Source organism: Pleurodeles waltl, chromosome 6, assembly GCF_031143425.1.
Source record: "Pleurodeles waltl isolate 20211129_DDA chromosome 6, aPleWal1.hap1.20221129, whole genome shotgun sequence".
Classification (NCBI taxonomy): Eukaryota; Metazoa; Chordata; class Amphibia; order Caudata; family Salamandridae; genus Pleurodeles; species Pleurodeles waltl.
The window spans coordinates 1364912499-1364929385 of NC_090445.1; positions in this window are offsets into that span (position 1 = coordinate 1364912499).

The window sequence follows — 16887 nt, forward strand, 5'->3', positions numbered from 1 at the left end:
GTACATGACACACTCACACACAGGGAACAGCCCTATGCACTGAGCAATGCACTAACAGTCTCAATGCTAGTTACCAGTCCATTGATAGGGACACCTAACACCAATTGCAGCATACCTGAGACCGACAGACCCCTGCTGTAGGAGGCTGACCTGGCTTGTAGATGGTACCAAGGGGTACTTACACTCTGTACCAGGTCCAGTTATCCCTTATTAGTGTAGAAGAGGTGTTTCTAGCAGCTTAGGCTGATAGAAGGTAGCTATCGCAGAGCAGCTTAGGCTGAAGTAGGAGACATGCAAAGCTCCTACTATACCACTGGTGTCAAATGCACAATATCATAAGAAAACACAATACACAGATATACTAAAAATAAAGGTACTTTATTTTTATGACAATATGCCAAAAGTATCTCAGTGAGTACCCTCAGTATGAGGATGCCAAATATACACAAGATATATGTACACAATACCAAAAATATGCAGTAATAGCAAAAGGAAGTAATGCAAGCAGTGTAAAGTTACAATAGATTGCCATAGGAGCACATAGGTATAGGGGCAACACAAACCATATACTCCAAAAGTGGAATGCGAACCACGAATGGACCCCAAACCTATGTGAGCTTGTAGAGGGTCGCTGGGACTGTAGAAAAACAGTGAGGGTTAGAATAATGGCCCAAACCAAGACCCTGTAAGGTAGGTGTAAATTGCACCTACAACCCCCAGAGAGCACAGAAGTCGTGATGGGGGATTCTGCAAGGAAAACCAACACCAGCAAAGCAACAACAGTGGATTTCCAGACCTGAGTACCTGTGAAACAAGGGGACCAAGTCCAAGAGTTGCGACAATGTAGAGAGTGGGCAGATGCCCAGGAAATGCCAGCTGAGGGTGCAAGGAAGCTGGCACTGGATGGGAGAAGCTTTGTGTTCTGCAAGAATGAAGAGGACTAGGAACTTCCCCTTTGGAGGATGTATGTCCCACGTCGTGAAGAAGCTTGCAGAGGTGTTCCCACGCAGAAAGACCGCAAACAAGCCTTGCTAGCTGCAAGGCTCGCGGTTAGGGTTTTTGGATGCTGCTGTGGCCCAGGAGGGACCAGGATGTCGCCACTTGGAGGAGGAGCCAGAGGGGGCACCCAGCAAGCCAGGGAGCCCTCACAGAAGCAGGCAGCACCTGCAGAAGTACCAGAACAGGCACTTAGAAGAGGAGTGAACCAGAGTCCACCTGAAGTCAGAAAAGGGAGTCCCACGACGCAGGAGGACAACTCAGAAGGTTGTTCACTGCAGGTTAGAGTGTCAGGGACCCAGGCTTGGCTGTGCATGAAGGAAATCCTGGAAGAGTGCACAGGAGCCGGAGCAGCTGCAAATCATGTGGTACCCAGCAATGCAGTCTAGCGTGGGGAGGCAAGGACTTACCTTCACCAAACTTGGACTGAAGAGTCACTAGACTGTGGGAGTCACTTGGACAGAGTTGCTGAGTTCCAGGGACCACGCTCGTCGTGCTGAAAGGGGACCCAGAGGACCGGTGATGCAGTCTTTTGTTGCCTGCGGTTTCAGGGGAAAGATTCCGTCGACCCATGGGAGACTTCTTCAGAGCTCCTGGTGCAAGAAGGAGGCAGGCTACCCGCAGAGCATGCACCACCAGGAAAGAGGCGAGAAAGCCGGCAGGATGAAGCGATACAAGGTTGCAGTAGTCGTCTTTGCTACTTTGTTGCGGTTTTGCAGGCGTCCTGAGCAGTCAGCGGTCGATCCTTTGGCAGAAGGTGAAGAGGGAGATGCAGAGGAACTCTGATGAGCTCTTGCATTCGGTATCTGAAGAATACCCCAAAGCAGAGACCCTAAATAGCCAGAAAAGGAGGTTTGGCTACCTAGGAAGGTGGATAGGCTAGTAACACAGGTAAGAGCCTATCAGAAGGAGTCTCTGACGTCACCTGCGGGCCCTGGCCACTCAGAGCAGTCCAGTGTGCCAGCACTCCTCTGAATCCAAGATGGCAGAGGTCTGGGGCACGCTGGAGGAGCTCTGGGCACCTCCCCTGGGAGGTGCAGGTCAGGGGAGTGGTCACTCCCCTTTCCTTAGTCCAGTTTCGCGCCAGAGCAGGGCTGGGGGATCCCTGAACCGGTGTAGACTGGCTTATGCAGAGATGGGCACCATCTGTGCCCATCAAAGCTTTTCCAGAGGCTGGGGGAGGCTACTCCTCCCCAGCCCTGACACCTTTTCCAAAGGGAGAGGGTGTAACACCCTCTCTCTGAGGAAGTCCTTTGTTCTGCCTTCCTGGGCCAGGCCTGGCTGAACCCCAGGAGGGCAGAAATCTGTCTGAGGGGTTGGCAGCAGCAGCAGCTGCAGTGAAACCCCGGGAAAGGCAGTTTGGCAGTACCCGGGTCTGTGCTAGAGACTCGGGTGATCATGGAATTGTCCCCTGACAATTCCATGATCTTAGACATGTTACATGGCCATGTTCAGAGTTACCATTGTGACGCTATACATAGGTAGTGACCTATGTATAGTGCATGCGTGAAATGGTGTCCCCGCACTCACAAAGTCCGGGGAATTTGCCCTGAACAATGTGGGGGCACCTTGGCTAGTGCCAGGGTGCCCACACACTAAGTGACTTTGCACCCAACATTCACCAGGTGAAGGTTAGACATAAAGGTGACTTATAAGTTACTTAAGTGCAGTGGTAAATGGCTGTGAAATAACGTGGACGTTATTTCACTCAGGCTGCACTGGCAAGCCTGTGTAAGAATTGTCAGATCTCCCTATGGGTGGTAAAAGAAATGCTGCAGCCCATAGGGATCTCGTGGAACCCCAATACCCTGGGTACCACAGTACCATATACTAGGGAATTATAAGGGTGTTCCAGTATGCCAATGTGAATTGGTGAAATTGGTCACTAGCCTGTTAGTGACAATTTGGAAAGCAGAGAGAGCATAACCACTGAGGTTCTGGTTAGCAGAGCCTCAGTGAGACAGTTAGGCATCACACAGGGAACACATACATAGAGACCACAAACTTATGAGCACTGGGGTCCTGGCTAGCAGGGTCCCAGTGACACATAACAAACATACTGACAACATAGGGTTTTCACTATGAGCACTGGGCCCTGGCTAGCAGGATTCCAGTGAGACAGTGAAAACACCCTGACATATACTCATAAACAGGCCAAAGGTGGGGGTAACAAGGCGCTAGAAAGAGGCTACTTTCTCACACAACCCCCCCCCCAAATGAAGGACAATAAGGCTAACCTTGGCCAGTTGAGACTTTATTGTCTAAGTGGTGATAAGTGGAGAGTAGCTCTGCAATAGACTGGTTACTCCCTTTATCATCCACTATATGGTTACTTCCCTGTGGGGATGTAAACCACCCTGTTTGAAGTTTTTTATCTAAGCAACAATGTGAAGATATATTTTCAGAGTTTCTATCAGTAAGTTTTAGTTTAGAGCAGTGGGAATTGTCTACTGGACCCATCTCTAGTGATGAGAATGCCAGACAGGGATGCTGTCTCAGTAAAACCATAGCTGGGAAAAAACTTTGTCCATATGGCTGTAAGAGAGAACAGGGATGCTGTTTCTCTTGAGTTGGAGCAGGGCAGGGATGCTGTCCTATGAGCTCCACACTAGGGCAGGGTTGCTGTCCTAAGTGTTGTGAGGCAGTGCAGGGTTTCTGCACTAAAGTTTCTCTGGGAGGGTTGGAGGGATGCTCCATGTTAACTAAAATGGTGCTCTTTTTCTCACTAATATTAGTTATCCAACAGAGAGGTACTTCTACCTCAGGGAGTACAGCTATGCCAGCTGATGATTCCCTTGGTACAGGCGCCACACCAGGAGAGGTTTCTCCCACCACAGGAATGGTATCCTGAATGGCAGGGTGGTTAGGGGATACTGTGATACCCTTTTTACCTGTTGTTGGAGAGGGATCCTGAGTTTTCAGGCCTTTTTCTCTCCTTTGCTTTTTCATTTCAGTAGAAATGAGAGGGAACAATTCCTCAGGGATACCCAGCATGGCTGCATGGGTATAAAACTCTACCTTAGCCCAACCTGAGGTCTCTAGGTCATTACCTAAGAGACAGTCTACAGGTAAGCTAGGTGACACTACCACCTGCTTAGGGCCAGTAACTCCACCCCAACTAAGCTGAACTACAGCTAAGGGAAGAAACATAGGTGGTCATTCCAACCTCGGCGGTAAAAGGCACTTACCGCCAGACAGAAGACCGCCATAACACCGCCGCGGTCGCGGTAAACCGCCAAGGTCATTCTGACCCACACTAGGCAAACCGCTAAAATACCGCCATCCTCAAAAGTCCGCCACACCAATGGTCAGCGATAAACTGGCGATGACCAAACCTCCACCGTCACGCCAACAGAAATACGCCCATGCCATTACGACCCACGAATCCACGCGGCGGTCTTTCAACCGCGGTATTCTATTGGCGGTACACACGGCCGCGGTGGAAATACACATACACCTACAAAACACTACCACATTGGACAATTCGAAATACACACACCTGATACACATACACACACCACTCCCACACACCCAATACATTATAAAACACACACCCACATCACCCACAAACCCTTGCGACCAGAAATATCGAACGAAGACCAGAGAGAGACACCACAATCTACAAACAAGCATCCACAGGCACACAATACCAATACCCACAGAACTTCCACGCACCTCACACAACACACCACTAAATAGCACCCCACCTATCACTACACACTCCACCCCACACATCATCCACACAACCCCATGGCACCTCAAAGACACCCCAGGTTCTCAGATGCTGAACTCAGGGTCATGGTGGAGGAAATCCTACGAGTAGAGCCCCATCTGTTCGGGACACAGTTGCAGCACACCACCATTGCCAGGAAGATGGAGCTATGGCAAAGAATAGTCGACAGGGTCAACGCTGTGGGACAGCACCCAAGAAATCAGGATGACATCAGGAAGAGGTGGAACGACCTACGGGGGAAGGTGCGTTCCATGGTATCAAGGCACAACATCGCGGTACAGCGGATTGGCGGCGGACCCCCACCTCCTCCCCCAGAATTTACAACATGGGAGGAGCAAGTCTTGAACATCCTGCATCCTGAGGGTCTCGCTGGAGTAGGCGGAGGAATCGACTCTGGTAAGTCTCATCTTTACTATTTCATCCCCCCCACCCCACCTGCATGCCAACTCATACCCCCACCCTCACCCCCTTCACAACTACCCTTTGCAAATGTCTCACCATCACAACCCACCCATCCCAAAACTTAGCCCTGCATGCGGCCCCAAAGCATGGACACCCATCCCCAAAGCATGCCCAATGCACGTACCCATCACCCCCCCCCCAAAAACACCGTCACAACAGCCCCCACAAAGGAATGCCAGCACTGGGGTACACGGCCACCCACCCATTGCACGCCATTGGCACACACAGAAGCAATAACCATACTTTTATACCCCTGCAGGACCCGAACGCCAGGTCACCGCGCAGGAGGGTCCACAAATGTCCCCTCCACCCCCAGAAGAGGCCCACAGTGATGACAGCAGCTCTGTCTCCCTGGATCTTGATGACCAGCCCTGTCCATCGGGGACCTCTGGACAGTCGGTTCCCCTCAGACAGGCACAGGCCAAGTCAGACCTTCCCCCCTTTTGGAACACCAGCACAGCACCCACCCAGCGGGCCCATACCTCTGTCCCCAGGACACGTCAATCAGCGGTGTGTCCACCACTACAGGGAACCCAGGCTAACCCACCACCCCAACAACAACAGGGACCTGGGGGCAGTGGTAGTGGGCACACGGTCCAGGGGACGGAGGCCCAAGGAAACAGGGGAACTGGGAGGGCAGCTGTGCGACAGGGGGGGACACGCCTAAGGAACCCACTCTCCACGAGGCCCTCTCCTCCATCGTGGGAGCATACCACCACTCCCAGGAGACGATGGCGACGGTCCTGGCCAGGTTTCAGGAAATCCAGCTTCTGCAGGAACAACAGTATATGGGGTTCAGGGAGGAACTGAGAAACATCAGTACCGCCATGGGTACCATCGTAGTGGCCCTGAATGAGTTCATCTCCACATTGCGGACCACTCTGGCACCTCAAAGGGCCCCTGACACTAGCATGGACCAAGAACTGGCTACCACCTCCGCCGGCGCTAGTGGACAGGAGGCCCCGACAGAAGACCAACAGGCCACCAGAACCCCACCCCCTGCAGAAGGAGAACCACCCCGCAAGCGAGCCCTGAGATCCAGGAAGAAGACAGAGTAACATGTCAAGACCCCCGCCAGCAAAGGATACCGCCCTGATTGTCATCCCACTGTCCCACATTGTCACCCTGTCCAACCTTAAACTGCCCCTGCTCCACTTCCCACAGGCATTTGGACAATGCACCTGTGAACCTGATAGTCTGGACTCTGCCATGGACAATACTCCACCATCACCCCTCACCGATTTGCAACCACCCATCCAAATAAGAGCACTTGAATAAACACACTTATTGCACATAAACAATCTAGAGTCTATCTGTGATTTTCACAAATGTATTAGACATGACAGTGCCACAAATGTTATTCACATAGTGATGCCAAAAATCCGCTGTCACACAGCTGTAGTCCATGGGGAAACTAAGCAGATGTCACGCAGTGGGGTCCACAGCTCTAAAAACGGAAGGGAAAGTCACAACACAGTTACCATACACTGGGGGAAAAAGTCAGACAGTAGAGAGGTAGGAGTCTTTAAGTAAATGTAATATGCCGGTGTGTACTCTTACCTGTGTGTCACTGAAAGTATTGCTCTATTACTGTGTTCCTGTTGTCTATGTCGTCCTCTTCGGCTTCCTCTTCTTCACTCTCCACAGGCTCCACAGCTGCTACAACACCACCATCTGGACCATCCTCCGGCAGAAAAGGCACCTGGCGGCGCAAAGCCAGGTTGTGAAGCATACAGCAGGCCACGATGATCTGGCACACCTTCTTTGGTGAGTACATTAGGGATCCACCTGTCATATGGAGGCACCTGAACCTGGCCTTCAGGAGGTCGAAGGTGCGTTCTATCACCCTCCTAGTCCGCCCATGGGCCTCATTGTAGCGTTCCTCTGCCCTGGTCCTGGGATTCCTCACTGGGGTCAATAGCCAGGAAAGGTTGGGGTAACCAGAGTCCCCTAATAGCCACACACGGTGCCTCTGGAGTTGCCCCATCACATACGGGATGCTGCTATTGCGCAGGATGTAGGCGTCATGCACAGAGCCAGGGAACTTGGCATTAACATGTGAGATGTACTGGTCTGCCAAACAGACCATCTGTACATTCATCGAATGATAACTTTTCCTATTCCTGTACACCTGTTCACTTTCTCTGGGGGGTACCAAAGCCACATGGGTCCCATCAATAGCACCTATGATGTTGGGGATATGTCCAAGGGCATAGAAGTCACCCTTCACTGTAGGCAAATCCCCCACCTCAGGGAAAACGATGTAGCTCCGCATGTGTTTGAGCAGGGCAGACAACACTCTGGACAACACCTTGGAAAACATAGGTTGAGACATACCTGATGATATGACCACTGTTGTTTGAAATGACCCACTTGCTAAGAAATGGAGTACTGACAGCACCTGCACTAGAGGGAGGATCCCTGTGGGTTGGCGGATGGGTGACATCAGGTCTGCCTCCAGATGGGCACACAGTTCATGTATAGTGGCTCGGTCAAGCCTGTATGTCAGAATGACATGTCGTTCCTCCATTGTCGACAGGTCCACCAGCGGTCTGTACACGGGAAGATTCCTCCATCTCCTCGCATTGCCAAGCGGACGGTGCCTAGGAAGGACAACAGCGAGCACAGAGTCAATCAACCCACAGGTACGTTCCCACAGCTTGCACACAACACGATTCACTATGCATTGAATGGTTTGTATGAGTGTTGAGGAAAGGCCTAGGTATGTGTGACGCATGAGGAATTAAGCCATGTGGGCCCTTGAAATGGCGGCTGCCTGACCTGTGAAGTGTGACAATGGGATGTGAGGTCAATGCGCTGGCGTGGCACACCATGGCGGTAGGCGGTCGAAGACCGCGGCGCAAAGCTGCATTGGTTCACATTGAATCCTATGGGTTTCAGGAGCCAATGGCGATGTGCGCTGGCGGTCGCGGTACGCACCACCGCGGTACGCACCGCCGCGGGCGTGACTGCCATTTTCTATCAGCTTAATCACTCAATACCTGATCATCCACAGGAGAGGACCTACACTGCAAGTGCTGCTGTGACCTCGGTCTGCAAGAGACAATGGCTGCTGCGACTGGGGAAAGGGCCCCTGCCTTCACTTCTGAAGAATTGGAGAAACTCGTGGATGGGGTCCTCCCCCAGTATGCGCTACTCTACGGTCCTCCAGACCAACAGGTAAGTACACTGGGACCATGCTTTGTGGGCAATGCCTGGTTTGAGTCGGGTGGATGAAAGATGGTGGGGAGGGGAGCGATTGAGTCATGCATCAGACGACAGATGAGAGCATGTGCCACATGGCAAGGGTGGGGATGGGGGACCACTCACATTGAGCATGCAGAAGGTGATGACAATTTTTGTTTCCCTGTACATGTCACATAGGTCAGCGCCCACCAGAAAATCGCGATTTGGCGTGCCATCGCCAAGGACGTCCGGACCCTGGGGGTCCACAACAGACGGGGCACCCACTGCCGGAAGAGGTGGGAGGACATCCGCCGCGGGAGTAGGAAGACGGCGGAGGCTCTGCTGGGGATGGCCTCCCAACGTAGGAGGGGTGCCAGTCTTCAATTGACCCCCCTGATGTCCCAGATCCTGGCGGTGGCCTACCCCGATTTGGATGGGCGCGTGAGGACATCACAGCAGACACAAGGGGGTGAGTACAGTCTCATTCTGGTGACTTTGCGTGCAGTGGAGGTGTCTGGGTGGGGGAGGCGGGCTGTGGGTCTCCCTAGGCCAGGGCCAATTCTGTAGGCTAGGCCCCTACGTAAGGCATGGCCCTGTGCCCCCGCCCCCCACCTCTGTAGGGTGCCAAGTTCAGGTATCCATGGCCCTGTGTCATCTATGTGTGCAGTTGTCGTCGATAGGCTTGTAGGCCATGTCCCACGGATTGCGTAGTGGACCCCAAGTGCGCGACGTAGTGCAAGGGGCTTCTGTGTCTGTCTTGTCCGCCAACGGTAGCGGTAATCCATGCACTCAACATGTCTTTATTTCTCCCTCCCCCTTTTTTGTGGCCTTCCTGTTCATGTGTGCATCAGCATCATCAGGCGGAGGAGAAGTGGCATCGGAGCACAAGGGACCTGCATCTCACATGGCCATGGCGGGCCATGCAACTGAGTCGGATTTCACCAGTGAGACGGAGGGCGAGGGGAGCTCCACAGCGGGCACTCGTGCTGATGTCAGTGGCAGCGACTTGTCCTCTGAAGGGAGCTCCCTTGTGGTGGCGGCAACATCCGTGCCCCCCGCAACAACAGGTACAGCCGCCACACAGCGCACCAGCACCGCCCTCCCAGCAGCCCCTCAGCCTTCGCCCCGTGCCCGCTCACCCAGGAAGGTGGGCATCTCCTTCACCCCAGGCACCTCAGGCCCTGCCCCAGTCACCCCTGCTGCCCTCAGTGAGGAGGTCATTGACCTCCTGCGGACGCTCATTGTTGGGCAGTCTACCCTTTTGAATGCCATCCAGGGTGTAGAAAGGGAGGTGCACCAGACTAATGCATACCTGGAGGGCATTCATTCGGGTCAGGCTGCCCATCAGCGATCGTTCAACGCTCTGGCCTCAGCACTGACGGCAGCAATTGTCCCTGTCTCTAGCCTCCCCCTCCAACTTCCTCCACCCAGACCCAATCCCCAGTACCTCTGCCTATCCCAGACACACCTACAGACCAGCCTGCACACACCTCAACACCCAAGGGAAGCTCATCCAGACATAAGCACCACACATCACACAAGCATTCACACAAGCAACATCCACATGCAGACATACCAACAGCCACTGCCTCCACTGTGTCCCCCTCCTCCTCGTCTCCCTCCTCCCTCCCTGTGATGTCTCCACTCACACTTGCATGCACAACATCTTCAGCCACTACGTCCATCACCAGCACACCCACCAGAACACTCCGCACATGTGCAGTCACCACCCCCACTACCATGTACACGTCCGCTGTGTCCTCTCCCAGTGTGTCTGTCACCCCCTCTTCCAAACCACACAAAAGCAAGCAGCCACCCACCCAACAGCCATCCACCTCACGACAGCCTCCAGCCCAAAGACCTGCACCCAAAGACACCAGACTTCACACTCCTACAACCACATCCTCTTCCTCCACTCCCATACCCACTACACCTACCCGTCACTCTCTTTCCAAATTGCTTTTCCTTGCCAACCTTAACCTCTTTCCAACAACTCCCCCACCCCGTCCATCTCATAAGACTGCTATCAGCACCTCAGCCACCACCAAACCAGGACCTATCAGGACTGTTGTCCAAGGACTGTGGAGTCCCCCACCCTCAAGGGCAACAACTCCGGCGAGGAGCCAAGGCACGCCCAGCCCACCCCCGGAAAAGCACCCAAAAGTGAGCAGTGCCCGGCGCGAGAGGCCACGGACACCAGGGACCAAAATCCCTACCCTGTCTCCGTCTGGAAGTGGGGTGCCACCTGGCACACCGCCAAAGGGGTCAAAGGGCCACAGACGACCAGGGAAGGGTGGGAAGGGCAGCACGCCCAACAAGTCCGGCAGCAGGCCAGCTGCCCAGGAGTTCCCCACCAGCCCCCTCCCAGGTGTGCAGGAGGACACCCAGAGGCCCGGGACGCCAGCCCAGGAGAGCCCGCAAGCCAACGGACAGATGGGCAGGAAGGCCCTGCCAGCCACATACCAGGTGGCGAGTGACACCCATGCCTGGGCCGGAACCGCTGAACTGGGCCCTTTCAAACAAGCACTGCTGAACTGGGCCCTTACAATCAAGCACCGCTGAACAGGGCACCGCTGTCTCAAGCACCGCTGAACAGGGCACCGCCGTCTCAAGCACCGCTGAACTGGGCACCGCCGTCTCAAGCACCGCTGAACAGGGCCCTTCATCTCAAGCACCGCTGAACAGGGCACCGCCGTCTCAAGCACCGCTGAACTGGGCCCTTCATCTCAAGCACCGCTCCGCTGGGCCCTTCATCTCAAGCACCGCTCAGCTGGGCACCGCCGTCTCAAGCACCGCTGAACAGGGCCCTTCATCTCAAGCACCGCTGAACAGGGCACCGCCGTCTCAAGCACCGCTGAACAGGGCACCGCCGTCTCAAGCACCGCTGAACTGGGCACCGCCGTCTCAAGCACCGCTGAACAGGGCACCGCCGTCTCAAGCACCGCTGAAAAGGGCCCTTCATCTCAAGCACCGCTGAACAGGGCACCGCCATCTCAAGCACCGCTGAACTGGGCCCTTCATCTCAAGCACCGCTGAACAGGGCACCGCCGTCTCAAGCACCGCTGAACTGGGCCCTTCATCTCAAGCACTGCTCCGCTGGGCCCTTCATCTCAAGCACCGCTGAACAGGGCCCTTCATCTCAAGCACCGCTGAACAGGGCACCGCCGTCTCAAGCACCGCTGAACCGGGCCCTTCATCTCAAGCACCGCTGAACAGGGCACCGCCGTCTCAAGCACCGCTGAACTGGGCCCTTCATCTCAAGCACCGCTCCGCTGGGCCCTTCATCTCAAGCACCGCTCCGCTGGGCTCCGCCGGGCACTGCCGTCTCAAGCACCGCTGAACAGGGCCCTTCATCTCAAGCACCGCTGAACAGGGCACCGCCGTCTCAAGCACCGCTGAACTGGGCACTGCCGTCTCAAGCACCGCTGAACAGGGCCCTTCATCTCAAGCACCGCTGAACAGGGCACCACCGTCTCAAGCACCGCTGAACAGGGCCCTTCATCTCAAGCACCGCTGAACAGGGCCCTTCATCTCAAGCACCGCTCCGCTAGGCACCGCCATCTCAAGCACAGCTGAACTGGGCCCTTCATCTCAAGCACCGCTCCGCTGGGCCCTTCATCTCAAGCACCGCTCCGCTGGGCACCGCCGTCTCAAGCACCGGTCCGCTGGGCACCGCCATCTCAAGCACCGCTCCGCAGGGCACCGTCGTCTCAAGCACCGCTGAACTGGGCCCTTCATCTCAAGCACTGCTCCGCTGGGCCCTTCATCTCAAGCACCGCTCCGCTGGGCACCGCCGTCTCAAGCACCGCTCCGCTGGGCACCGGCGTCTCATGCACCGCTGAACTGGTCCCTTCATCTCAAGCACCGCTGGCCCATTGGCGGAAGGGGCAGGCCCGCATCTGTGTCGGGCAGGGCTGCACGAAGCACTCTGGCCACTAGTCCCCCTCCAGTACCAGTGGAGACTGTTATCCACTTGAGAGACTGTGGCTTTGCACTCCCCAGGATATGGCAGTGGGCAACCCACCCACTGTAGAGACTTGTGAGACTGTGGCTTTGCACTCCCCAGGATGGAACAGTGGGCAAGCCACCCACTGTAGAGACTTGTGAGACTGTGGCTTTGCACTCCCCAGGATGGAACAGTGGGCAACCCACCCACTGTAGAGACTTGTGAGACTGCGGCTTTGCACTTCTTAGGATGGAACAGTGGGCAACCCACCCACTGTAGAGACTTGTGAGACTGTGGCTCGTGGATCTGGCGTCGTGTACTCATGTGGCTGAGGTGCCCCCCCCTTCCCTTCCCCCTGAGGTGCCTGTAGTTTTTCTATCTGATGCCCCTGCAGTGTTCTCTCCGTTTAGGTCAGGTATCTTGTGTGGGCCTTGCCCATGTGATTTGGGCCCAGTGGTCCACGGACAATGACAGCTAGAATTATTGGACTTTTAATATTTATGTATATATTAGTTTTAAATGTGTGATATTTTTATAAGGCAATAATCCAATATATTCGACTGTTTATGATCTATTCCTTTTGTCTTTGCATTCTTTCGGGGGGCTTGGGGGTTGTAACAGTGATGTATTGCTATGCATTAATGTGTGTGTTGTAGTGGGTGGGGGTGGGGGGTGGGTGTGTCGCGTATGTGTGTCCCTGTAATATTTTCTCCTCCCCCCTCCCCTGTGTCGTAGGTGCAGTACTCACCGTTGTCTTCTGCGCCGGCGTTCGTGCTCCTGGTAGAGGAGCAGGAATACAATACCTGGTAGGACGTGTAATTCGGGTTCCATGCTGTCCAGATTCCTCGTGGGGTGTATGGAGGTGAGCGTTTTCGGTTTGTAATGTCTGTTTCCGCCGTGTTTTTATCGGCGGGGCTACCGCCCCGGGAAAGGTGGCGGATTGGTGGGTTGTGATAGAGTGGGCGGTACATTGTCTCCTGCCTGTCTGTTGGCGGTGACCGCCATGCTGTTTGTTTGTCCCGCCGTGGCGGTCGGAGTGTTAAAGTGGCGGTCTCTGTTGGTGGTTTCCGCCAGGGTCAGAATTCCATTTTTTTAACCGCCAGCCTGTTGGCGGGTTAGCCGCCGCTTTAACACCGACCGCCAGGGTTGGAATGAGGGCCATAGTGGAGTTATGGACATCAATAATCTTGTACTGTTGTCCAATGATGTGTTGTTCAGGAGCCACAAGGTTTGCAGTCACCAAAGTGATACTGGCACCTGTGTCCCTGTAGGCCTGGGCCTCAACACCATTTATTGAAACTGTCTGCCTGTACTTATCCAATGTAAGGGGACAAGCAGCCAGTGTGGCAAGGCCAATGCCACTAGCTGTGACAGAAACTGTCTTGGGACTGACTACCCCAGTTTCTATGATGGACCCATAAGTGAACCCAACTACACCCTTACTTTGACTGTTGCCAGCAGTCCCACCACTATTACCACTACTGCTAGGGGCACTAGAGTTTGATGTATTAGTGGTGGTAGGCTCAGGGGGTTTACCTGGACAGGACTTATCCCCTGGCCTATGGCCTTTATTTTTACACACAAAGCACCAAGGCTTTTTAATGTGTGTATGTTGTGAAGAAGAGGAAGAATTTGATTTATCCCCACCCCCTGAAGAGTGTTTAGGATTTGAAGAAGGATCTTTGGTTTTACCATTATCCCCATGCTTATCCTGAGATTTCTCACCATCTTTCTTCTTGCCTTCCTTGTCACCCCCTGGATGAACTTTTCTGTTCACTCTTGTTCTGACCCATTTGTCTGCCTTCTTCCCCAATTCTTGGGGAGCTTCAGATCTGAGTCCACTAGATATTGGTGTAACAAGTCAGACACACAGTTACTCAGAATATGCTCTCTCAGAATAAGATTATACAGGCTTTCATAGTCAGAAACTTTACTGCCATGTAACCACCCCTCCAAGGCCTTCACTGAACAGCCAACAAAGTCTATCCAGTCTTGTGAGGACTCTTTTCTGGTGTCTCTGAACTTAATCCTGTATTGTTCAGTGGTTAAGCCAAATCCATTCAAGAGTGCATCCTTCAAAACTGCAAAATTATTGGCATCACTTTCTCTAACAGTAAGGAGCCTATCCCTACCCTTTCCATTGAAAGATAACCATACGATAGTAGCCCACTGCCTTTGAGGGACCCCCTGTACCATACAGGCCCTCTCAAGTGCAGCAAACCACTTGTTAATGTCATCCCCCTCCTTGTTAGGGGGAACTATCTTGTGCAGATTCCTGGAATCATGATCTCTCACAGGATTGCTATCAGGAATACTGCTGCTGCCACCATGGGGTCCAAACCCCAACCTCTGTCTCTCCTTCTCTAAGTCTAGGGATTCCCTGTCTAGCGCCAGCTGTTGCTGTTTAAGCTTCAGCCTGGTCTCTTCCACTCTCACCTTATTGAATTCCCTTTCTAACAATTTGTCTTGAGGGGGGGTGGGTTGGGAATGCTTTGACACAGAAGGTATATTGGATTCAACAGAGGGAGACCTGGCTCTAACAGCTTGCACTCTAACAACCTGGCCTTCAGGATCAAAACCCTCCCTACTATGATGGGAGCTTCTATTACTACCAGCATTGCTAGGTGGTCTGCTAAGGGGCAGATTAGGAAGAGAACCTTGTACAACTCCCTCAAGGGGCTCCCCTGAGTCAGAGTGTGAGCTATCTCCTAACTTGTCAATTGAAGAGGCACCCTTGGCCTTATGATTCTCAATAAGCATGTTAGACAGAAATTCTCTAGAAGGGTTCTTTCCTACCACTTAACCTCTATCAATGCAGAGACTCCTTAGGCTCTTAAAGTTAAGATTGTCATATGTTGTATTGACCATTTTAAGAGAAGTTCCTACATCAGACATGATAGAAGAAGGTTTAGGGACAGTAAGAAGAGAGAAAAAGTTTCAGGACTTTTTAAAGAACAGAAAAAAAACTTTCTGAAACTTTTAGAAAGTTTAGGAGTACTTTTCAGCACTTAGCAGAAAGTGTAAGGGAAGAAAAGCAAAACTTTTTGGTTAGGTGTACATACATTGAACTTGTTTTGTATATTATTCTCTTATGAAAAGTACACAATGACAAAGTGGTAAGTAGTTGCAAGTACTTATCCCACCGCTGCACAACCACTGTAGGAGGCTGGCCTGGCTTGTAGTGGGTACCAAGGGGTACTTACACTCTGTACCAGGTCCAGTTATCCCTTATTAGTGTAGAAGAGGTGTTTCTAGCAGCTTAGGCTGATAGAAGGTAGCTATAGCAGAGCAGCTTAGGCTGAACTAGGAGACATGCAAAGCTCCTACTATACCACTGGTGTCATATGCACAATATCATAAAAAAACACAATACACAGATATACTAAAAATAAAGGTACTTTATTTTTATGACAATATGCCAAAAGTATCTCAGTGAGTACCCTCAGTATGAGGATGCCAAATATACACAAGATATATGTACACAATACCAAAAATATGCAGTAATAGCAAAAGAAAGTAATGCAAGCAGTGTAAAGTTACAATAGTTTGCAATAGGAGCACATAGGTATAGGGGCAACAGAAACCATATACTCCAAAAGTGGAATGCAGACCACAAATGGACCCCAAACCTATGTGAGCTTGTAGAGGGTCGCTGGGACTGTAGAAAAATAGTGAGGGTTAGAAAAATAGCCCACCCCAAGACCCTGTAAGGTAGGTGTAAAGTGCACCTAGAACCCCCAGAGAGCACAGAAGTCGTGATAGGGGGATTCTGCAAGGAAAACCAACACCAGCAAAGCAACAACAGTGGATACCGGGCCTGAGTACCTGTGAAACAAGGGGACCAAGTCCAAGAGTCGCGACAATGTCGAGAGTGGGCAGATGCCCAGGAAATGCCAGCTGAGGGTGCAAGGAAGCTGCCACCAGATGGAAGAAGCTGTGTGTTCTGCAAGAACGAAGAGGACTAGGAACTTCCCCTTTGGAGGATGGATGTCCCACGTCGTGAAGAAGCTTGCAGAGGTGTTCCCAAGCAAAAAGACCGCAAACAAGCCTTGATAGCTGCAAGGGTCACGGTTAGGGTTTTTGGATGCTGCTGTGGCCCAGGAGGGACCAGAATGTCGCCACTTGGAGGAAGAGACAGAGGGGGCACCCAGCAAGCCAGGGAGCCCTCACAGAAGCAGGCAGCACCCGCAGAAGTACCGGAACAGGTACTTAGAAGAGGAGTGAACCAGAGTCCACCCGAAGTCACAAAAGGGAGTCCCATGACGCCGGAGGACAACTCAGAAGGTTGTGCACTGCAGGTTAGAGTGTCGGGAACCCAGGCTTGGCTGTGCACAAAGGAAATCCTGGAAGAGTGCACAGGAGCCGGAGCAGCTGCAAATCACGCGATACCCAGCAATGCAGTCTAGCGTGGAGAGGCAAGGACTTACCTCCACCAAACTTGGACTGAAGAGTCACTGGACTGTGGGAGTCACTTGGACAGAGTTGCTGAGTTCCAGGGACCACACTCATCGTGCTGAGAGGGGACCCAGAGGACCGGTGATGCAGTTTTTGTTGCCTGCGGCTG